Genomic DNA, 25,548 nt, shown 5'->3' on the forward strand with positions numbered 1-25,548 from the left:
ACCTGAAGATCTTCATAAAAGACTGGGGGCATCAGGAAACTGCAGTGGAGGTAGCGTAAGCATTTAGGTGAGGGCCTAAGCCACATGAGTATAATGTGATTTCTTTCATATTTAACCCCTTACTGGTTCGTAAAAGAATCCATTCTTTAACACTTAGGACTTGCAAGAATCCAAAATTATTCTGGAAATTTGTATCAAGTACAGATTCTATGTAGATCTATGTTTCTCCATGGTAACAGACTACAAACTGTATGTAGTCTGTTCCCACAGTCTTCCTTTGATCTACAGGTATGCTTTAATGCAGTGTTCCCCAACTCCAGTCCTCAAAAGCCACCAACAGGTCATGTTTTCAGGATTTCCTTAGTATGGCCCAGGTGATAATTGCATTACCTGCACAGGCAATAATTCTATCACCTGGGCAATACTAAGGAAATCCTGAAAATATTACCTGTTGGTGGCTCTTGAGGACCGGAGTTGGGGAACACTGCTCATTTACATTTGGTAAGTTTGCTCCATGGATACAAATGGTAACTATTAAAAATTACTTGCCATGTTACTTCATTATTCATTAAAATAATGTGAAAATTTTGTTGCGAAGGTGAACATTTGCAAGGTTGATCTTTTCTAGGCTTATCTTTTTTTGACTAAATTATAAAAGTGTGTTGTGTCTAGAGCAGAGCAATGAACAAAACATATGATGTGACAGGTGCTCAGTGGCACAGTTCCCAAAAAAGCCCTCTCTCCATATGTATGATGAATGGCTGCACAGCATTCAGCATCTAAAATTAATCTTCACAATTGCTTCTTATTAAAGTCTGTGTTTAAATGTAGAACCATGGGCATTGTATGCTGTAACGCGATAATAGACTTATCATCTGTTCTCATTGAAGGTCCCATAGTGGTATATGTAGTTCATTAAAATAAGACTGCTAACAATACAGCAGAGATCCATTTACTGTACAGTAAGACTCGGAGAATGGAAACAAGAATAATCCTTACACAATTGATTTTGATTGGGGAAGCCATGACCAGCCAGGTATTTCGCTACAGGGAAAATTTAGTATTACATGGCGACCAAGAAGATGGAGTTAGCAGCTTGATTTATGGCAAATTGGATTTTGAATCCTATTGAGCCAATCCTAGACTATAGAATCTCAAAGAGGTTGTACAGGAGAATAATGGCTGATTTTTTTTCTCTCTTTTGAAGTGAATGGGGCTGAGATGTAATGCCACATATAACCTGTGAACTGATAAGGATCTGTTTTTGGAGAAAAAAATGGATTTTGGAATCTTATAAAGCCCTTTTAGAATTAGTTCCCCATGAACAGTCTTACTAAATTATCAGGTTACCCCTGCAGATAATTTAAAAAATGATGGCTAGCATTAATTACACTGTATTTTACGTATTAGTAATTATGAATGGACTTTGCATGATATTATAAAACGTACAAAAAAAATTGAGAAAACCAGCTCACCGTTATAGCTCAAGGTATATAGGTGCATGGAACCTCGTTATGACCAAACATGTTAAACCCAAGGAATAAAGATGGGTTGGTTTCAGCTTCTTTAAAAAGTAATCCTTTACTGGTACACATTAACAGTAGATTCCATATGCGAAAAGGCAACATGTTTCGAATGAACACCAGCATTCTTGTCTGAGCTTGTCTTGAACCAACTCATCTTTACTCCTTTGTATTATAAAACATGGCTGACTTTTTATAAAAGTGTTGTAACTCTTGCCCATTGATGGAGACAGGCATGGCTACAGTACTTTCGAGTGAATGTGGTTGAGCTGGAAAAACAGGGAAAGTTGTGGACAAGATTGATACTCTTCCAGAAGCAATCGGCCATGTGTTAAGGCTAGCGGAACGCACCGATTAAATATAGATGTTATTATTGGTGCATTCGCAGCCCGGGGTCAAACGTGCAGGAGGAACCTGCTGCTAGCAAATGACGGCACTATATGGCGGTTTAAGCGAACTCTGTTACTTCACAGAGTCGCATGGAAACAAGACGCTGTGCCCTGTTAACCCCACAGGAGTTCACAGCTAACTGCCGAGCAGAAGGCAGTCTGTGGTCACACACACATACAATCTCCTCACCGGAGGAGCCGGTATTCTAGGGGCTTATTTCAGCCAGGGCCCTAAATCCACGCACACAATCTCCTCGCGGAGGTGCCGGCATTCTAGGGGCTTATTTCAGTCCCTGAACACACACATAAATGTGACCACGCTGGCGCATGCACATAACAGATTTGATACTAGCGCATGGCCGTGCGGCCATGCGAGCCTTATATAGCTGCGGCAAGTAAAAGACCTTCCTAGAAGGACCAATGAGAGACTGCCATATCTGAGCATGTGACCCTAGATCTCCACTGAGAGATCTTGCCCTGGGCATGCTCAGTGTGTGCAAAGCAGGACTTAGTCCTAGCACCTACAGGACCTTCCTGAAAGGACCAATGGACTTAGCTGCAGTATCTGACCATGTGACCCTCGATCTCCACTGAGAGATCTTACTCAGGGCATGCCCAGAACGAGAAAAGCAGTACTTAGTCCCAGAAACGTCTACTCGCCACTGCCCAGCACTGACTTCAATGGCAGAAGCAAGAAAAGCAGCAATAACTCTTTGTACACAGTGGGACTGAGCAAGACACTGGGACTGACGTCTCCACTGAGCAGGCTCCACTGCGGCAAGAGAAGAATGGGAGACCGCAGCGGAGAAGGCCCGAGATTCCCCCTGTGCAGAGGCAGGAACTCGACCCCTAACACCATGTTTTCTAATACAAAGCCTCTAATGGGTAATGTGAATAAAACTGGATGGCAAATAATACTGTCTAACAGATGGTTGACTCAGTTCATGATCCACATAAGGTTTCTACATTTTTCATGTATTTCTGCTTTCTGAATCGACACCCACACTGTTCTTATTATATTTGCTGGTCATGCAGTTTATTCCTTTTTTTTTGATCTTATAGAAATCCATCTGCAACTGAAGCTTTAGTGCCGGTTCCTAGCTCAGCCAAGGTATCAAACAGTGAGATGTGCCATATATTGACTTGCACCAAGTTGTTTTATAAAACCGCTTTCCCTTCTTTCCTTCACACGTAAATGGAAATTATACAGACAGAAATTATGGTGAATAGGGCGTGATACAAAACTTGTAAATTCTCCTCTTAACATTCCAGGAATTGTTGTCGCAATAGGACAGGGCACAGGGGGATATACCGCACATCCATTAAGGAGTCGAGGAAAAATTATCTCAGTTGGGGGCTTAATAGAACTGCTGCTAACGTCTGTCTAGCAGTGTGTTGTGCAGTCCTCTAATGAATTGTCGCAAAGCTTTGTGCCAGTGCCAAGGTTGTTGATGGATGGCGGAGCACCAGAGATCATCTCCCAGGGTTGTTAGTTATGGTATCGTCTTGATGCTTTCTAACAAAGAACTGCTGAAAGTTGATTGATATGTTTATCAACTATTACATCATATATGAGATAATGGAAAATCCTTGGGGCTAAAATAGATTATGCACAGCAGTTTTTATGTGAGGAGGGGTAATGCAGGATGCGGCTAGACTTCCCACTAAGGAGAGTAGGTAAATTAGCTAATCAAGAAATATTGCAAAAATGCAACAAACCCTATAAATGATGTTGTGCTTCGTAGCATTGTATCGTTAATTCTTCACTCTAAAATAAACGCAAGTGCACTTATTATCACCAGCCCATAAATTGAAAACCCAGAAGCAACAAGCTATCACAACATCTACTGATTTACTAATATAAATGAAATTTTATGTTTTAGGTAGTGTTGATCGAGCAGTAAAATGCTCAAGGCTTGGTACACGAATCGAGCTTGTTGGACGCTCGGACGTGCTAAGACTCGAGTAGCGAGCATAATGGAAGAGAATGGCAAACGGGCATTTTCTGGAGGATGGGGAAATTCTCTCTCTCTCACCCTGTGCCCGGCTCAGATAATTCACTTACGGGGATCCAAGCACTCAAACACCACGCATTATTCGGCACTGCTCGAGCCTCGATCAAGCACCCCGATGCAGTTCCGAACGCGCTCGCCCATTACGTGTCTTAGGTAGAAAATAATTTTCAAACTTGATTGCTTTAGTATCTGAAACGTGTTTTCCATTTTTAAAAAAGTGAACCCCAAAAGATTTCTGTAATGTAAAATAACAAAGATAGATAGTGCTCACTCTCCTGAGCTCCTGCTTTTCTCTGCTGCTTTGGTTTCTGTGTTTGGGGTGCAGCAGTGACAGCACATCGACAGCACACATCACCACTGCAGCTAATCACTGAGCTCAGCAGCTCATGCTGTGTACAGTGGCAGAGCTGCTGAGCTCAGTGATTGTCTGCAGAAGTGTGGTAAGCTGTTGGCATAATTTAACCACTGCAGTTAAAAAACAATGACTGGAGCAGGAGCAGCTGTTGGGGATGGGGAGTACTATTTATATTTGTTATTTTACATGACAGAAATCATTTGGAATCCACTTTTCTAGAAATAGAAAACACCTTTCAGTTAAAATGTTGAATCTGATCCATGAAAACGAAGTTAAAAAAAAGTTTTCTAAAGCTAGTTTCACACATCTGATTTTCACTGTCCAACTATGGACAGTGACGACTGGACTGGCCACGGGTCTCCTGATGTGAACTCAGCAGCTTCTTAAGCATGTATGACCAAACTCAAGAGACCTGGGCTTTATTCATGGTATTTCATGTCTTTGCACCATGAAAGTCAGATGTCAGAGGGGTCAAAAGTAAAAAACAGCAATTCGCAGTTATAAGTCATAATCAGTCCCCACATACCAAAGTTTGCTCTAATTTTTATTCTGTCTAATGTTCATTTTTCCACTGCAAAGTGTTTTTTTACATCCTGAAGCTGTAGTTGCAGGGTACAGCAGTAGTTTCAGCATGACTATGAAACTACATTTCCCAGGATGCACATCGCTAATGGTATGTTTATTCTGTAGCTTTATTCCCTCATCATTTACAAGATCGTCATATTTCTACATTCAGTAGTAAAATCATCCTCACAAGTATCCTTCAAAGTCACATCTGTTCCTCAATGTTAATTATGCAATTGAAGTTTTGTTTTTCTGTGGTGAGGCATTTAACCCTGAGTCAGGCGAATCTTTGGCATTCCCAAGTTCAGGCGTAGTGTGCCTCATAGGCATGCCTTAGAAAACCACCTATAATATCTAATTATTAGGGATGAGCGAGTGTACTCGTTGCTCGGGTTTTCCTGAGCACGCTTGGGTGACCTCCGAGTATTTATGACTGCTTAGAGATTTAGTTTTCATCTCGGCAACTGAATGATTTACAGCTACTAGCCTGCTTAATTACATGTGGGGATTCCCTAGCAACCAGGCAACTCCCACATGTACTCAGCCTGGCTAGTAGCTGTAAATCATTCAGCTGTCGGTGATGAAAACTAAATCTCCGATCAGTCATAAATACTCAGAGGTCACCCGAGCTTGCTCAGGAAAACCCAAGCAACAAGTACACTCGCTCATCACTACTAATTATCTCAATTTCTGGGCTCTAAAAATGTAATAACCATAAACATGCTAAAATAAACATTACCCAAATTTCACAACTACAGCCAAATAGTATCCAGTTTTCATAAAAGAAAAACAAGTTAATTTTAAGGCACTTAGCTACTACTGGAGTCATATTAACTCAGATTCAGGCATTAAAAGTTCAGCAGAAGAAAGAAATTGACAGAGAGAAAAGCAAGATTGGCTGACTATATTATCATATCATATCAGAGAACATTTTTACGTGTTCAGGAACAATGTGCCTGATAGGCCATTTCTAAGAAAAGCCTCTTATTTCTATGAAATATCCAGAAACGTTGCATTATTTATTCATAAAACGAGTAAAATAAACTATTGTGATGAAAAAAAACCTAAAAAGTGAGAAACTTCAGGAGCAATGAGCCTGGGAATCCATGGTAAAACTGAGTGGGCGGGGTTTCCAGCAGCACCTAAGGACGGGAAGGTACAGGGGGAAGGTACTGGGAGGGGTGGGATCCCATGCAGGCTTCGAGAGGAGGGGGAAACAAGAATGTGTGAGCTTTGCATGTCAGGCCCGTTGCAACTGATGCAGTTTTGAAAGGGGTTTTACAGGCTTACTGTATTGATCATCTTAGGAAGAGGAAAGGGTACTGAGAAGTAAGACACACAAACAAACCAAAAGGAAAAGCAAGAGAGATTAATAAGGTGTTAAAATTCCTAAATGAGGAACTGGATCTCCAAACATCATCAGTCTTGAAATATCGCCAGCAAAGATGCAGGTGCAAGGTGAGTATGTATAGCTCCTCCCAAGAAGTGATAGGGGAGAACCACATTGAAAAGTGAGACACCTGAATAGAAGCAAACCAATGAAAGGAAATAAAAGATAAAAGAACTATTAGCAGTTGGAAAGAAACCAAACTGGCTGTGGCTCAGCAGAAAGGAAAATCGACCAAGCAGCAAGAGGTTCATGGCTCAAGTCCCGAAACCGAGGCATGACAATGAGCACCCATGAACGATAACTACACAGTGAATAGAACTTAATACTGTTTACATTCATCTGCCATTGGAGCTGGACAACAACTATTTGGAAGGGGGCTGGATGTCGACCTCTCTGATCTGATAATTTTCTTTAAGAGCACAGTCAGAAGGTCATATAAATTGGACCTGGATTGGACTGAAATGCTCAGAGTGGCCGGTGGCTCTCCCAACCCGAGGGTGACAGCTGCATGGAATTATATAAAGCTGTCATACTCGGTTCAGTACCTGTTATGCTCATGCATTGTGGCCTGATCTTGGTCCGATTTATACAGTCATGTGGCAGACTCCTAGGGATAGGTAATCAATACATTCTCAAAATATTTAAACACTATAAACATAACAATCCTTTTTTATAATTGTGCCAAAGACAAAAGTTACAGATGACAAGAAATGCATTTGTATCAGGCAGACCAGACTGGAATATATGAAGCCAACAGTGTTTGTATATAAAATAGATTTTACATGCATCACTACCCATGTAAAAGTTTCTGTAAAAAAAAAATGGAAAACCTATTTTCGTTGAGCTGTTCAGAGGCAGGCATATAATATAGTATGGATGGGGAAAAAAACCTTTAGATAGACAGGAGACAGAATAGTGCGGCTGCTGCCTGCTTGCTTCCATCCACAGCTGCGTGCCTCTTTCCAAAGCAATCATTGTAGGAGGCAATCTGCCTTAGCAAGAAATGTTTATGCTTGGAAACACTTGATAATAGCACCGATGTTTGTGGGAATATAGAATGTAATGATGAAGACACCCAGCGGACTGGCAGTGTCCAATAGGTATTTTGCTAGCTAGCATTCCAGACAACTATTTTAGACACTGCTGCTATAATGCCAACGTTCACAAGGATGAACACAAGCTGTAGTTACATTGTGCCAATGGGATGCTGGCTAATACGAAGACATTCTTTTTTTTCTTTCAATACACAATTCTATTATTTTAGGGCCGTATTATTGTCTTTCATTAAATTGTAAGTACATCTTACAGAACAATTCTTGGCTGAAGATGCTTTTAAGTCTTTGTAAAATGTTTTGACTCCTAATCATTTGCAAGATGGCAATAATGACAATCATAGCAGGGCACATAGAGAAGAACAGGTCAGACATTTTTAAAGAAGTTCCTATTTACCAACATTACTTGAGGCAAGAATAGAGATATTTAAGTCCCTTCCCCAGCCCTTCCTGGGCATGGCCCTAAATTGTAGGAACGATATACTTTTTGGTAGTGCTCGCTAAAACCTCACTTCTATTTCACCCTGGACAGTCTTGAATTTACCAAAATGTTATTTGAAAAATTCAAACAGTACTGTCAAATTCCAAATGTTTGGTAGCTATAACATTTTTGAAATTTATCATGGCTCCTCATAGCTTAGTTATGGCTAGGTCTACACATCAACATGGTCGAGGTGTTACATTGCATCCTCACATCTAATCAGTTTCAATGGTGGCACACCGCAATTTGTCACCTTCAGCCACATGCCTCTAATCAAACAACCAACTTTTGAGGAACACCGCAATGCACTTGCTACCTGAGCCAGTGGGCGTGTTCTGAGTAAACATTCTGTGCCCAAAGATACCTGTGGAGCAGGGCAGCAGCGATGAAGAAGTGTGCTTCAGACAAACAGGACCTGAAGCACGTGACTTCTGGGGGCGTGGCCTATCTCCGGAGAGCTAGGAGGTGAAGGAAAACTCCTAGAAGGATAACTACGGGACAAAGTTATAAAGAGGCAAAGACAGAATGGATAGTCAGAATGTAGCCAAGGGATCACACACAGAGAGGGCAGCGCAGTACAATAGAAGTAGTCAGGACGTAGCTAAGAGGTCATACACAGAGAGGTCAGCACAGTACAAAAGGGACAGGCAAAACTCGTAACAGGGACACAGCCAAATCAGAACCAGACAGACGAAACGTAGCACAGGCACAAAGCACTGGCACAGGCGCAGCAGGGTCAGACACACTTAGCCAAGGGTCGGAGTATAAGCAACAAGGAATGGACCCACAATGAGGCTATAAGAAGCCTCCCAGAATCCCAAAGTGAGGCCGTCAAGATTAACCTTAAACCTACCTTTACCAACAAGCTATGCAAACCATGAAACCACCATTGACTGACACTATAGATTTCAATGAAAGTTAAGGTCAACGTACACATTAGATGGCTGTTGGATGAAAGATGCAACAGCCATCTGTTCAGCCATCAAACATTTTGGATAGCTTTCCCATGTACAAAAGCACTTTGTTGGCTAAACACATCTTTGTTCTCTTTAAGGGTACTGTCACACAATGCAATTTTGATCGCTATGACGGCACGATCCGTGACGTCGCAGCGTCGTATGATTATCGCTCCAGCGTCGTAGACTGCGGTCACACTTTGCAATCACGGCGCTGGAGCGATGCCGAAGTCCCCGGGTAACCAGGGTAAACATCGGGTTACTAAGCGCAGGGCCGCGCTTAGTAACCCGATGTTTACCCTGGTTACCAGTGTAAACGTAAAAAAAACAAACAGTACATACTTACATTCCGGTGTCTGTCCCCCGGCGTTCTGCTTCTCTCCACTGTGTAAGCACCATAGCCGGAAAGCAGAGCGGTGACGTCACCGCGTCACCGCTGTGCTCGCTTTCCGGCCGGCAGGCGCTCACAGTGCAGAGAAGCTGAGACGCCGGAGGACAGACACCGGAATGTGAGTATGTACGTTTTTTTTTTTTTTTACGTTTACGCTGGTAACCAGGGTAAACATCGGGTTACTAAGCGCGGCCCTGCGCTTAGTTACCCGATGTTTACCCTGGTTACAAGCGAACACATCGCTGGATCGCTGTCACACACAACGATCCAGCGATGTCAGCGGGTGATCAAGCGACGAAAGAAAGTTCCAAACGATCTGCTACGACGTACGATTCTCAGCAGGGTCCCTGATCGCTGCTGCGTGTCAGACACTGCGATATCGTAACGATATCGCTAGAACGTCACGAATCGTACCGTCGTAGCGATGAAAATTGCACTGTGTGACAGTACCCTAAGAAAGCTGCTGATAGACATCTCTGAGGGTGGCTTATCTCAGGGAGAACAATGTGATCCACAGTCTGAAATCAAAAATGCCTTATTGACATCACCCTGACAATCAGTTGGTTGGCACGCCCATACATATTAGCGTGTTGGCCAAACCCAATGATATCGGCGAGTTCGGCCAACATCAATCTAATATGATTGGGTGACTTTACTTGTGTCTTGCTCTTTGTCTGTAATTTGGTTGTTGTTTCTTTTACAGTCAAATTGAAACTCAAAATTATTCACTCAACAGACGGTGACAGACAAATGAGACAAATCTTTTTGGCTTTGCAACTTGTCAACGTCGCTAATGTTGCCATAGAGCCCAAGCCTATCATAGCTTCTTTCCTTCTACCAGTTTGCCTTGATAAGTGGCGTTCCTCTCTGAAGTTCTGACATTCTATTCCTTACCCCAGGAAGTCATGATGGAGAGTGCTAGAGGCCCTACCCAGATTTGAAAGTGTTAATGAGAACCTGTACCATACCCGTTGTAAATACTGCTGTTCTGAATCTGACATTGGTTTATCTTTGTGCTTCTACATTTCTCTTTTCATTAGATGTGCCCCATCACTCTTATATAAAAATCTAGTCTTTAGCAAATGGGAGTGGTCCTGAAAAAGACCAACAGAGAATTGTTGAGCATTGAGCACCACACCCACTTAGGAAAAGAGACTAGATTTAGGAAGAGGGGGCCATATCTCAGAAACAGAGAAGCGCATAAACAAAAGAACAACTACACCAGTTTCAGGAGAACAGTGGCATTTATGCCAGGTAAATAAATTACATATTTATCGAAAATGACTGATTCTCCTTAAAGAATGCCCCAATACATGTCATCAGGTTTTTGCTATGTAATCTGAGGACAGCATGAGATAGAGGCTGAGACACTGATTTTAGGAATGTGTCACTTATTAGGCTGTGCCCTGTTGTCTCAATACAATAAGTGATTTATCAGCAGGAGATTATCACTGCCCTGAATAGGTGCCTGCTAAACTGCCCATGCCCCTTCCTCTTCTAAGCAGCTTACTGCCACTATACAATATACAAGGAAGGTTGTGTACTGCTGGAATCTATATCTAGGAACTCTGATTGTATCACAACTGCTGTCCCCAGTAAACTAAGTGATACACCATTGGATTCAGGGTCTCTTTCCTACATTATGATGCTCTCAAATAAGGTAGAAAACAACTGGTGACAGAATCCCTTTATATACCCTGACCAAGACAAAATTTCGTTCACAAGCCCCTCCAGGCCCCCGAATAAATCCCAGGGAACAGAATAAACTAATTTATTACAAGATAATTTTATCTTCTTACAGTAGAGTGTGATTATTCTGAGTAAGCAATGCTATATTTGTTGCTGTAATCTATGAGGCTGGAATGGATCTTTAATCTCATCAAGTTCTTTCTTCTATAAAGATATTACGTTCAGTATTTTCTTTACAGTGTAATGTTTGTTCTGCAGCTCCACCATTAATTATTTCATCTTCCTCTACCCTAATAGTAATTAAAGTTGCTTAATTAGTACACCTGGGATATTGTCTTATTTTAGGATCACTTTTAAATTTCATATGTATTCTTTAAGTAGATCCCGGATGACGCACATACAGACCATGCACGCCAACTTCAATGGATTATGCCATGCTGTGGTGCCCCAGTTGCTTGCACTGCCGATTAATCCATTACCCTCCTGTATCAAACACATAGTTATATATAAAGGATTGACTGTTCTTCTTAGACTGGACTTCTTGTCAAAATAATTTTTCAATAACATATTTCTTTGTTGGTAGAACATTTACTTCCAAAGCTAATCCACAATATCCAAACTCATGGAAAACTCTATCTGTGTACAACAAGGCCAACAGGTTTTTTTTTTCTATGAAATCCCATTCTTGCTTGCCTTGGCCCCAAAGTGAATGCGTTGCCTCCAAGTGAATGAGATGGGCTTTGCAGTCCTGTGAAGGATTTTGCTAGTATCATGGTGTTTGCCCAGTTTGAAATTCAGTGGTGGACAGATAGATTAAAGTTGGTGCAAAATGATTCGCAGGACCCAGTCCAATGGTCACATCATTAATATGTGGCTTCTGGACTCACTGAGAAATATTTATTAAACAACGAAAAAAGGTGCCTCTTCTTTTCATTAGCCAACCTGGTGAGATATCATCAATGCTGCGGATGTACATGTGAGATCGTACTAGGCTGGGGAGTCAAAGAAGACTGGCAGATGCCATCAGTGAGGACTGAATTGGCCGAAGGACTGGGTCCTGCTAATTGTCTTACACAAACTCTAAGATAGATAGATGGATAGATGGATAGATAGATAGATAGATAGATAGATAGATAGATAGATAGATAGATAGATAGATATTGTAGAAGGAAGCCGTGGAGAAAAGCCTACACAATAGGGCGACCCTATTTAAGGAGGAGAGAAAAAAAAGTAAAAAGGTAAAATATAAAAATTTAAATAAAATGCAGTTTTTCATTTTCCAACTCATGCAGAGAAAAGAAGAAAACATTTTGTATGATAAAATATTCCATCTAGTCTCCACAGGTAGGCTGCTGAGTGCACCGCTTTCCTAACAAGTATAGGGTTGTTCCATAAAGACAACAGAAAAGACTTTACATTACATAAAGTTCTGCCGCCCTGATGGTTGTGTGCCCTCTGTACACTGTATACATAGGCAACGCTCATTCCGGTCTTCCCTCCAGCTACAACTGGTAATGTGAACTTTGCTGATCTATTTCCCGCTCCTGTCTGTGTCAGTTCCAGCTGGTGTGACTGTGGCAGCCACAGCGCAACAGATGCTTAGATCTAGTTTATGTATCCCTGGCAAAGGCTTCTGGGGCAGCACGTCTGCCCTGACTCTGTTGCCAGCTGTGAAACAACTCTTTAGTTATTCTCTCCTCAGGAGCTGTCGTATTACCGACCTTATTCAATTCGTTAAATCTGAATGAAATTTCAGAAAGGAAGAAATTTATCATTTTTGTTTTTTTAAAATAATTATTTTAGCCCAAAAAAGATTAGCACTGATCATCTGCTGAAAATTGCCAATTTATCTCCATATATCTACAGTATTATTGAAAATACAACAACAATGTCATGCTGTTAATATGTCTAATTTATCCATCTAGTATCTATCTATCTATCTATCTATCTATCTATTATCTATCTATCTATCTATCTATCTATCTATCTATCTATCTATCTATCTATCTATCCCATATCTATCTATCTATCCCATATCTATCTATCTATCCCATATCTATCTATCTATCTATCTATCTATCTATCTATCTATCTATCTATCTATCTATCTATCTATCTATTTATCTATCTATCTATCCCATATCTATCTATCTATCTATCTATCTATCTATCTATCTATCTATCTATCTATCTATCCCATATCTATCTATCTATCTATCTATCTATCAATCTATCTATCTATCTATCTATCTATCTATCTATCTATCTATCTATCTATCTATCCCAAGTTATCCATCTTTGTTTAAACAGGTATCAATTTTTCCAATAATATATTTTACTAAAATTCAAAATACAACTTTACATAAAATAATAACACACAGGTTGGGAATTATAATCCCTCTATAGCATTTTTTGGACTTAAAAGTGGCAAAATTTATCGCAAGTAGTATTTGCACAAAATTGTGGGGGTTTTTGCCTTTTTTCCATTGGCTCTGGCACATTTCTAAGAGGAGGGCGAACTTAATAAAAAGGATGTCTCCTACAAAAGTTTCTATCATTTTCACCAGAAAATTGAACATTGTAAGTGAAATATTTGCCAGCTGTAAACCAGTGACTGGCTGGAAAGCTGAATAAATTGTATTTTTTATTTTATTAATTTCTAGCGATGGGCAAATCTGAACAGTAAAGTTCGGGGTCCATACTGAACACCTAGTGTTCGAGCATGGACCCCGAACACAGATTTCTCCAGGAAGTCTGTATTAGGCTGCCGTCACACTAGCAGTATTGGTCAGTATTTTACATCAGTATTTGTAAGCCAAAACCAGGAGTGGAACAAATAGAGGAAAAGTGTAACAGAAACATATGCACCACTTCTACATTTATCACCCACTCCTGGTTTTGGCTTACAACTACTGATGTAAAATACTGACCAAATACTGAACGTGTGACGGCAGCCTTACTGTTCAGATTCGGCATTCTGAACATCGGGTGTTTACCACTCTGTCAGCTGCATGACAGTGCGAGAAACATTGGCATCTCTGATCACAGCAAGAGCAGGTGCTGCTGATGGGAGTATTCATCAGCCAGCTCCTGTGCTATAAATAAATGAATTAATTAATTAAAACAATGACATGGGGTCTCTTCTATTTTTAATAATCTGACAGGGCTGCAAACCTCAGCTTTCAGCTTTATCATGGCTAGTTATCAAGAACAGAGGGGTCTATTCAAATCATCCTGATCATCGTTTATTATTTTTCTATTTTTACATGGGACATCAGTGGATTAGGCGCAAGGTGCACTTCATGGTTGTTTATTATTTTCTGTGTTTTTACAGGTGACAAGGGCTTTAATGGATTAGGCATAAGGTGAGAATAACTGCTTTTATTTTTATTTCAAATAAAGGAGTTCCTGACTTTCCGTGAAATAAAGGATTTTATTCTGGCTGTGTCTTTTTTCCAATCTAACGTTCCGGGTAGTAATGGGGGAGACTTATAGACGCCTGTCAATTACTAACCTGTGGGCTTGATGTCAGCGGCCATAAAAGTGATAACATCAACACCACAACCAATACCCCAGTTGGCACCACACCAGTGCAAGTGGGAAGAGCAACGCAAAGTTCCAGAATTAGCACATCTAATAGATGTGCCTTTTCTAGGGTGACTGCGGGCTAATATTTTTAGGCTGGGATGTCAATATCCATGGCCACTTACCAGCCTGAGAATACCAGACCCCAGCTCCAGCTATCTACTATAGCTAGGCTGGTTGTCAAAAATGAAGGGAACCCTGCACCGTTTTTCTAAATTATTTCTTTAAATCAATTAAAAACGGCCTGGGGTCCCCTCTAATCTTGATAACCAGCCATGATAAAGCTGACAGCTGAGGGTTGCAGCCCACAGCTGTCAGTTTTGCTGCACTGATTATCAAAAATAGAAGAGACCCCAAGTCAATTATTTATTTATTTATAGCAAAGGCGCCGGCTGATGAATACTCCCATCAGCGGCAACTGATCACACTGTTTTCAGCTACAACAGGTATAGGCTGAAGGGAGTAGTACTCTCTCATCAGCCAATGCCTGTGACCGGATGTAAACTTTTTACCACCGGTCACAGCTGCTGGCTCATGCTGTCCTCTGAATACTGGCGGTAATGATCTTACTGCCTATAAGAGCCCGTGTTTGATGTTCTGTCATGCAAATGGGTCTGGGTTCAGGTTTGGAAACTAAACTTTTTTTTAGGTGTTCAGCAGAACCCGCCGGACCTGAACATCCAGTTGTCTCTGAGTCTCTTCTGCCTTTTACATCTGATGGAAGCATTTCTTATTATATACATTTATGGGGTATCTATACGAGTACCACATATCGGACTTCTATGATGTATCATACAAATATTTACCATAAATGTCTATCTTCTAAAAACCGACTTAGTGAGACCCTTTGAGGTTGGCAGCAGAATACTAAAATCAATGCTGTACTTACCTATGATATGAAAAATGTTCTTCTTTCCATATCCTTCTGTTACTTGGTGTATTTGCCCATTTCTGTCCTATAACCCTGATATCTTTTACAGTAGAAGCATGCTGGCATCCAGATAAGGTTAGCTAATCTGCTTTCTGACTTGGCATGAAATTGTCTTGGCACGCCCTAGCGTTTCTCTGCAGCAGATCATATGATTAATACACAAACAGTGAGAGCATCCTGAGATTCCAATTAACATATGTTGAATACACACTTCATATTGACAAGATATATTCACAGATAGTAATATGTAACCAACCTAACACTTGAGCCCACCGTATAGTCTAACGCATTAATGATATTGTAGAATTGTATCCAACACATCTAGAAAAGTATTATATTTATAAAGTGAAATACCTTTTTCATTATCTTTGCATCGGTCAGAATGTTGCTTTGTGTCGCTGTACTTGAAGAGCCATATTTTTTTTTGCATTGATGGAACAATAGGAAAGCTGTAGTTATAATTCTTACTATTTTAAGTTACTTTTTTTTCTTTTTATTGCTTCTTTGTGAGGCAATTTGAAAAAAAAAACATTCCATCACTTGTTTGCTATGGGAAATAATTTGCCATTTTTGAAGATCAAACTTTTAACAATGCAGAGATACCAAATACAATTAGATAGATAGATATTAGATAGATAGATAGATAGATAGATAGATAGATAGATAGATAGATAGATAGATAGATAGATTATGATATGGAAAAAATAGCCCCAAAAATTGTAAAACTATAATTAGTATAAAAAACATATTTTATGACACTTTCAATAAAAGAATGAGTGCCTGGAGAACAGCTTCTCTCTATTTGGATCTATGTATTCTTCACAATGTCTGATTATTGCCATCGCTATCTATAGTGGAAACAGTAAGTTCATTGTTATTCTCACTTTGCTGCTTCTTCCTCCATTATGTTTTTTTCTCTGAGACATGTGACATGAAATACTTACTGTCGAATTAATGGTGACATGCCATTCATTATGTATGTATTTATATACTTAATATAAAAGAATGGAAGGCTGAATAAATATTTCCAGTGCATGCCTGCGCATATTGTATACATCGAGCCACTAATCTACAGCATTACCATTTATTTAATAGATGACTGTATACACTTAATGTCACATCCATAAATTGCAGTTAATGCGCGGAGCGTGTGTAGAGTGCAGACATTTATTTAAAAGCTAAGTTGTGTCTGTCTTATAATCGTAATAAGAAAAGTAGAACAATCAATTTCTATAATATTTTCACCATCTAGGAATGCGTCCATGAAACACTACTGTTAAATACAGGTCTGTCACTGCATGACAAATAGACCTGAAAGTGTGGAAATGGAAACCATCAATACAGGAATTCACGGCAGTAAATGAAATTAGTAAATACTTAATGTGAATTACAACACTAAAGTCCTAATGGTAATTTCTAGTGGGAAAATAAAAGATGCGGTCTGCTATCACAGGTGCGGGAAAGTAAAGTTTAACCAAATTTCTAATAAATAGACAATCTTGTCACAATGCCTCAAATTCTTTCAAGGTTATTTTTAGAAATACTAAAAAAATGATAAAATAGCCAGGAATAAGCGGACCGATGGAAATTTGGGTTCTGGTACACGATGAAAACGTTATTCCAAAGTTTGGTTCGGGTACCAGAAATGTATCCAAGCTTGAACCTGACCTCAAACCCCATTGAAAACAATGGGGACCCAAACTTTCGAGCTATAAAATATTTGCACTCTCTCTTCCTCTCTCTCTGCAATGGACCCACTGGAACGCCAAACATTGCAACAAGTAACTTTTTTTATTTTTCCGTCAATATGGCCATGTGAGGGCTTATTTTTTGTGAAACAAGTTGTACTTTTGAACGACATAATTGGTTTTAGCATGTTGTGTACTAAAAAGAGGGAAAAAAATTACAAGTGCGGTGAAATTGCAAAAAAAGTGCAATCCCCCACTGGTTTTTTGTTTGGATTTTTTGCTAGGTTCATTAAATGCTAAAACTGACCAGCCATTATGATTCTACAGGTCATTACGAGTTCATAGACACCTAACATGTCTAGGTTATTTTTTACCTAAGTGGTAAAAATAAATTCCAAACTTTGCTGAAAAAAAATGCGCCATTTTCTGAAACCCGTAGCGTCTCCATTTTTTGTGATTTGGGGTCAGGTGAGGGCTTATTTTTTGCGTACCGAGCTGGCATTTTTAATGATACCATTTTGGTGCAGATACGTTCTTTTGATCGCCGGTTATTGCATTTTAATGCAATGTTGTGGTGACCAAAAAAATTTAATTCTGGCGTTTCAAATTTTTTTCTCGCTACGCCATTTAGCGATCAGTGTCATGATTCCCCAATGGCATGGGAACATCAGAAACACCAAAATAACAGACTAGCTCTCGGGTGATGGAAACTCAAGCTGACCGTGACCTAAATCTACCACACAACTAACAGTAGCCAGGGAGCATTCCTACGGCTGCCTAGATACCACGCGCCAGCCGGAGAACTAACTACGCCTGGAAGAGGAAGGAACAGACCTGGCTTACCTCTAGTGAAATTCCCCAAAGATGATAGTAGCCCCCACATATATTAACGGTGAGTTCAGAGGAAAAGACATACACAGTATGAAGGTAGATTTAGCAAAGCGAGGTCCACTTACTAGATAGAGGAAGGATACAAAAGAGGACTTCACGGTCAGCTGAAAAACCCTTTCAAAAACCCATCCTGAAATTACTTTAAAACTCCTGTGTCAACTCATCACACAGGAGTGGCAATTTCAGTCCACAAGAGCTTCCAGTAACAGAAAATGACAAAACTGTAAACTGGACAAAAATACAAAACAATAAGGACAAGAGTCCACTTAGCTGATCAGCAGACTAGTAGCAGGAACATGCAACTGAATGACTCAGGTTACAATGATGACCGGCAAGGAAGTGACTGGAGAGCAAGGCTAAATAGGGAACTCCCAAAACTGATGGAAGCAGGTGAGCTGAGGCAGAAAAGAACACACAAGTCTCCAGTACCACCAGCCACCACTAGGGGAGCCCAAAAAGCGGATCACAACAGATCAGGTTAATGCTTTTTTATTGATAGATCGGGCGATTCTGAACATGGTGATACCAAATATGTGTAGTTTTGATTTTTTTTATTGATTTATTTTGAATGGGGCAAAATAATTATTTTTTTTACTTTTTTTTTACTTTTGCCATGCTTCAATAGCCTCCATAGGAGGCTAGAAGCTGGCACAACTCGATCGCCTCTGCTACATAGCAGCGATCATCAGATCACTGCTATGTAGCTGAATTGCAGGTGTGCTATGAGCACAGTGACAGTGGCACTTAACTAGTTAATAGCGGCGGGTGAATCGCGATTTCAGCTGCCGCTATTGCGAGCACATGTCAGCTGTTCAAAACAGCTGACATGTCCCGGCTTTGATGCGGGCTCACCGCCGGAGCACTGCATCAAAGCGGGGTATCTGACCTCGGACGTACTATCCTATCCGAGGTCAGAAAGGGGTTAAAGTGATGTAAATGCTTTTGAAGGAGTCATGATCTGTATTTAACCCCTTAATGACGAGAGGTATTTTTGGTTTTGCATTTTCATTTTTTTCTCCTCTTCTTCCCAGAGCCATAACTTTTTTATTTTTTGGTCAATATGGCCATGTCAGGGTTTTTTTTTTTTTTCAGGACGAGTTGTACTTTGGAACAACACCACTGGTTTTCACCATGTCATGTACTCAAAAACAGGAAATAATTCCAAGTGCTGTGAAATTGCAAAAAAAGTGCAATCTCACATTTGTTTTTTACCATGATCACTAAATGCTAAAACTGACCTTCCATTGTGATTTCCTAGGCCATTACGAGTTCATAGACACCAAACATGTCTAAGTACTCTTTTATTTAAGTGGTGAAAAAATAAATAAATAAAAAATTGCACCATTTTCTGATACCGGTAGCGTCTCCATTTTTCGTGATCTTGGGTTGGGTGAGGGCTTATTTTTTGCGTGCTGAGCTGCCATTTTTAATGATGCCACTTTGATGCAGATACAATCGTTTGATCGACTGTTATTGCATTTATTGCCGTCTAGCGATCGGGTTATTTTTTTTTTATATTGGTAGATCGGGCGATTCTGAATGTGGTGATACTAAATATGTGCATGTTACTTTTTTATTGTTTTGTTTTGATTGGGGCAAAAGGGGGGTGATTCGAACTTTTATATTATTTTTTTTATATATATTTTTAACCCCTTCCTGACATCGGACGTACTATCCCGTCGAGGTGGGGTGGGCCCGTATGACCACCGACGGGATAGTACGTCATCACCGATCAGCGGCGCTCACGGGGGGAGCGCGGCCGATCGCGGCCGGGTGTCAGCTGCATATCGCAGCTGACATCCGGCACTATGTGCCAGGAGCGGTCACGGACCGCCCCCGGCACATTAACCCCCGGCACACCGCGATCAAACATGATCGCAGTGTACCGGCGGTATAGGGAAGCATCGCGCAGGGAGGGGGCTCCCTGCGGGCTTCCCTGAGACCCCCGGAGCAACGCGATGTGATCGCGTTGCTGCGAGGGTCTCCTACCTCCTTCCTGGCTGCAGGTCCCGGATCCAAGATGGCCGCGGCATCCGGGTCCTGCAGGGAAGGAGGTGGCTTACCGAGTGTCTGCTCAGAGCAGACACTGGTAAGCCTGCACCGATGTAAGTGAGATCGGTGATCTGATAGAGTGCTGTGCACACTATCAGATCATCGATCTGTGATGTCCCCCCCTGGGACAAAGTAAAAAAGTAAAAAAAAATTTTTTCCACATGTGTAAAAAAAATAAAAAAAAATTCCTAAATAAATAATAAAAAAAAAAATATATATTATTCCCATAAATACATTTCTTTATCTAAATAAAAAAAACAAAACAATAAAAGTATACATATTTAGTATCGCCGCGTCCGTAACGACCCAACCTATAAAACTGTCCCACTAGTTAACCCCTTCAGTAAACACCGTAAGAAAAAAAAAAAACGAGGCAAAAAACAACGCTTTATTACCATACCGCCGAACAAAAAGTGGAATAACACGCGATCAAAAAGACTGATATAAATATCCATGGTACCGCTGAAAACGTCATCTTGTCCCGCAAAAAACAAGCTGCCACACAGCATCATCAGCAAAAAAATAAAAAAGTTATAGTCCTGAGAATAAAGCGATACCAAAATAATTATTTTTTCTATAAAATAGTTTTTATCGTATAAAAGCGCCAAAACATAAAAAAATTATATAAATGAGATATCGCTGTAATCGTACTGACCCGTCGAATAAAACTGCTTTATCAATTTTACCAAACGCGGAACGGTATAAACGCCTCTCCCAAAAGAAATTCATGAATAGCAGGTTTTTGGTCATTCTGCCTCACAAAAATCGGAATAAAAAGTGATCAAAAATGGTCACGTGTCCGAAAATGTTACCAATAAAAACGTCAACTCGTCCCGCAAAAAACAAGACCTCACATGACTCTGTAGACCAAAATGTGGAAAAATTCTAGGTCTCAAAATGTGGAGACGCAAAAACTTTTTTGCTATAAAAAGCGTCGCTGGTTTCACACTTGCGTTTTTGTCTGCAGCGTTTTTTGCACAAAAAAACGCATGCATTTTTTCCCTATGTTTAACATTGAAAACGCATGCGTTTTTTTGTACGGGTTTGGTCGCGTTTTCAAACGCATGCGTTTTTTTTCTGCATGCGTTCATTTTCAGAAATACAACCTGCAGTATTTTCTTGCGTTTTTAAGCACATGCGTTTGCGTTAAAAACGCATGCGTTTTTATCGAAAAAAAACAGAAAACACACTGAAAAGCCACCCACCACCATCAAGGTGATAAAGAGATCCAAACCCTAACCCTAACTCTACCCCTAACCTCACCCCTAACCGTTTAATGAACATTTTCTGACAGTCATAGTGCCACGTATTTCAGTGCCACGTATTTCAGTGCCACGTATTTCAGTGCCACGTATCACGTATTTCAGTGCCACGTGTTTCCGTGCCACGTATTTAAGTGCCGCGTATCACGTATTTCAGTGCCACATATTTTAGTGCCACGTATTTCAGTTGCACGTATTTCAGTTGCACGTATTTCAGTGCCACGTATTTCAGTGCCACGTATTTCAGTGCCACGTATTTCAGTGCCACGTATTTCAGTGCCACGTATCACGTATTTCAGTGCCACGTATTTCAGTGCCACGTATTTAAGTGCCACGTATCACTTATTTCAGTGCCACATATCACGTATTTCAGTGCCACATATTTAAGTGCCACGTATTTAAGTGCCACGTATTTCAGTTGCACGTATTTCAGTTGCACGTATTTCAGTGCCAAGTATTTCAGTGGCACGTATTTCAGTGCCACGTATTTCAGTGCCACGTATCACGTATTTCATTGCCACGTATTTCAGTGCCACGTATTTAAGTGCCACGTATCACGTATTTCAGTGCCACGTGTTTCAGTCCCACGTATTTAAGTGCCACGTATCACGTATTTCAGTGCCACGTATCACGTATTTCAGTGCCACATATTTAAGTGCCACGTATTTAAGTGCCACGTATTTCAGTTGCACGTATTTCAGTTGCACGTATTTCAGTTGCACGTATTTCAGTGCCACGTATTTCAGTGCCACGTATTTCAGTGCCACGTATCACGTATTTCAGTGCCACGTGTTTCAGTGCCACGTATTTAAGTGCCACGTATCACGTATTTCAGTGCCACGTATTTCAGTGCCACGTATTTCAGTGCCACGTATTTCAGTGCCACGTATTTCAGTCACGTTTAGGGTTAGGGGTAGGGGTAGGGTTAGGGTTAGGGCTAGGGTTGGAGGTAAAGTTAGGGTTAGGGTTGGGGCTAAAGTTATGGTTGGGGCTAAAGTTAGGGTTTGGATTACATTTACGGTTTGGATTAGGGTTGGGATTAGAATTATGGCTGTGTCAGGGCTAGGGGTGTGGTTAGGGTTACCGTTGGGATTAGGGTTAGGGGTGTGTTTGGGTTAGGGTTTCAGGTAGAATTGGGGAGTTTCCACTGTCCAGGCACATCAGGGGCTCTCCAAGCGCGACATGGCGTCCAATCTCAATTCCAGCCAATTCTGCGTTGAAAAAGTAAAACAGTGCTCCTTCCCTTCCGAGCTCTCCCGTGCGCCCCAAAAGGGGTTTACCCCAACATATGTGTTATCAGCGTACTCAGGACAAATTGAACAACAACTTCTGGGGTCCAAGTTCTCTTGTTATCCTTAGGAAAATAAAAATTTGGGGGGCTAAAAATCATTTTTGTGGGAAAAAAAAGATGTTTTATTTTCACGGCTCTGCGTTATAAACTGTAGTGAAACACTTGGGGGTTCAAAGTTCTCACAACACATCTAGATAAGTACCTTGGGAGGTCTAGTTTCCAATATGGGGTCACTTGTGGGGGGTTTGTACTGTTTGGGTACATCAGGGGCTCTGCAAATGCAACGTGACGCCTGCAGACCAATCCATTTAAGGCTGCATTCCAAATGGCGCTCCTTCCCTTCCGAGCTCTGTCATGCACCCAAACAGTGGTTCCCCCCCACATATGGGGTATCAGCGTACTCAGGACAAATTGGACAACAACCTTTGGGGTCTAATTTATCCTGTTACCCTTGTGAAAATACAAAACTGGGGGCTAAAAAATCATTTTTGTGAAAAAAAAAAGAATTTTTATTTTCACGGCTTTGCGCTATAAACTTTAGTGAAACACTTGGGGGTTCAAAGTTCTCAAAACACATCTATATAAGTTCCTTGGGAGGTCTAGTTTCCAATATGGGGTCACTTGTGGGGGGTTTGTACTGTTTGGGTACATCAGGGGCTCTGCAAAAGCAACGTGACAGCTGCTGACCAATCCATTTAAGGCTGCATTCCAAATGGCGCTCCTTCCCTTCCGAGCTCTGTCATGCACCCAAACAGTGGTTCCCCCCCACATATGGGGTATCAGCGTACTCAGGACAAATTGGAAAACAAATTTTGGGGTCCAATTTATTCTGTTACCGTTGTAAAAATACAAAGCTGGGGGCTAAAAAATCATTTTTGAGAAAAAAAAAATTATTTTCACGGCTCTGCGTTATAATCTGTAGTGAAACACTTGGGGGTTCAAAGCTCTCAAAACACATCTAGATAAGTTCCTTAGGGGGTCTACTTTCCAAAATGGTGTCACTTGTGGGGGGTTTCAATGTTTAGGCACATCAGGGGCTCTCCAAACGCAACATGGCGTCCCATCTCAATTCCAGTCAATTTTGCATTGAAAAGTCAAATGGCGCTCCTTCCCTTCCAAGCTCTGCCATGCGCCCAAACAATGGTTTACACCCACATATGGGGTATCAGCGTACTCAGGACAAATTGCACAACATTTTTTGGGGTCCAATTTCTTCTCTTACCCTTGGGAAAATAAAAAATTGGGGGCGAAAAGATCATTTTTGTGAAAAAATATGATTTTTTATTTTTACGGCTCTGCATTATAAACTTCTGTGAAGCACTTGGTGGGTCAAAGTGCTCACCACACATCTAGATAAGTTCCTTAGGGGGTCTACTTTCCAAAATGGTGTCACTTGTAGGGAGTTTCAATGTTTAGGCATATCAGGGGCTCTCCAAACGCAACATGGCGTCCCATGTCAATTCCAGTCAATTTTGCATTGAAAAGTCAAATGGCGCTCCTTCCCTTCCAAGCTCTGTCATGCGCCCAAACAATGGTTTACACCCACATATGGGGTATCAGCGTACTCAGGACAAATTGCACAACATTTTTTGGGGTCCAATTTCTTCTCTTACCCTTGGGAAAATAAAAAATTGGGGGCGAAAAGATCATTTTTGTGAAAAAATATGATTTTGTATTTTTACGGCTCTGCATTATAAACTTCTGTGAAGCACTTGGTGGGTCAAAGTGCTCACCACACATCTAGATAAGTTCCTTAGGGGGTCTACTTTCCAAAATGGTGTCACTTGTAGGGAGTTTCAATGTTTAGGCATATCAGGGGCTCTCCAAACGCAACATGGCGTTCCATCTCAATTCCAGTCAATTTTGCATTGAAAAGTCAAATGGCGCTCCTTCCCTTCCAAGCTCTGCCATGTGCCCAAACAATGGTTTACACCCACATATGGGGTATCAGCGTACTCAGGACAAATTGCACAACATTTTTTGGGGTCCAATTTCTTCTCTTACCCTTGGGAAAATAAAAAATTGGGGGCGAAAAGATCATTTTTGTGAAAAAATATGATTTTTTATTTTTACGGCTCTGCATTATAAACTTCTGTGAAGCACTTGGTGAGTCAAAGTGCTCACCACACATCTAGATAAGTTCCTTAGGGGGTCTACTTTCCAAAATGGTGTCACTTGTAGGGGGTTTCAATGTTTAGGCACATCAGGGGCTCTCCAAACGCAACATGGCGTTCCATCTCAATTCCAGTCAATTTTGCATTGAAAAGTCAAATGGCGCTCCTTCCCTTCCAAGCTCTGTCATGCGCCCAAACAATGGTTTACACCCACATATGGGGTATCAGCGTACTCAGGACAAATTGCACAACATTTTTTGGGGTCCAATTTCTTCCCTTACCCTTGGGAAAATAAAAAATTGGGGGCGAAAAGATCATTTTTGTGAAAAAATATGATTTTTTATTTTTACGGCTCTGCATTATAAACTTCTGTGAAGCACTTGGTGGGTCAAAGTGCTCACCACACATCTAGATAAGTTCCTTAGGGGGTCTACTTTCCAAAATGGTGTCACTTGTAGGGGGTTTCAATGTTTAGGCACATCAGGGGCTCTCCAAACGCAACATGGCGTCCCATCTCAATTCCAGTCAATTTTGCATTGAAAAGTCAAATGGCGCTCCTTCCCTTCCAAGCTCTGCCATGCGCCCAAACAATGGTTTACACCCACATATGGGGTATCAGCGTACTCAGGACAAATTGCACAACATTTTTTGGGGTCCAATTTCTTCTCTTACCCTTGGGAAAATAAAAAAGTGGGGGCGAAAAGATCATTTTTGTGAAAAAATATGATTTTTTATTTTTACGGCTCTGCATTATAAACTTCTGTGAAGCACTTGGTGGGTCAAAGTGCTCACCACACATCTAGATAAGTTCCTTAGGGGGTCTACTTTCCAAAATGGTGTCACTTGTAGGGGGTTTCAATGTTTAGGCACATCAGGGGCTCTCCAAACGCAACATGGCGTCCCATCTCAATTCCAGTCAATTTTGCATT

At 40.9% G+C, this 25,548-nt stretch overlaps 1 protein-coding gene across 2 annotated transcripts in view; it reads right to left on the minus strand.

Moving 5' to 3' along the window:
* DPP6 (dipeptidyl peptidase like 6) overlaps positions 1–25,548 on the minus strand; it is a 1,889,424-nt gene that overhangs the window by 1,013,276 nt on the left and 850,600 nt on the right. The gene's annotated exons all lie outside the window — the stretch shown is intronic.

This window comes from Ranitomeya variabilis, chromosome 6 (assembly GCF_051348905.1).
Source record: "Ranitomeya variabilis isolate aRanVar5 chromosome 6, aRanVar5.hap1, whole genome shotgun sequence".
Classification (NCBI taxonomy): domain Eukaryota; kingdom Metazoa; phylum Chordata; class Amphibia; order Anura; family Dendrobatidae; genus Ranitomeya; species Ranitomeya variabilis.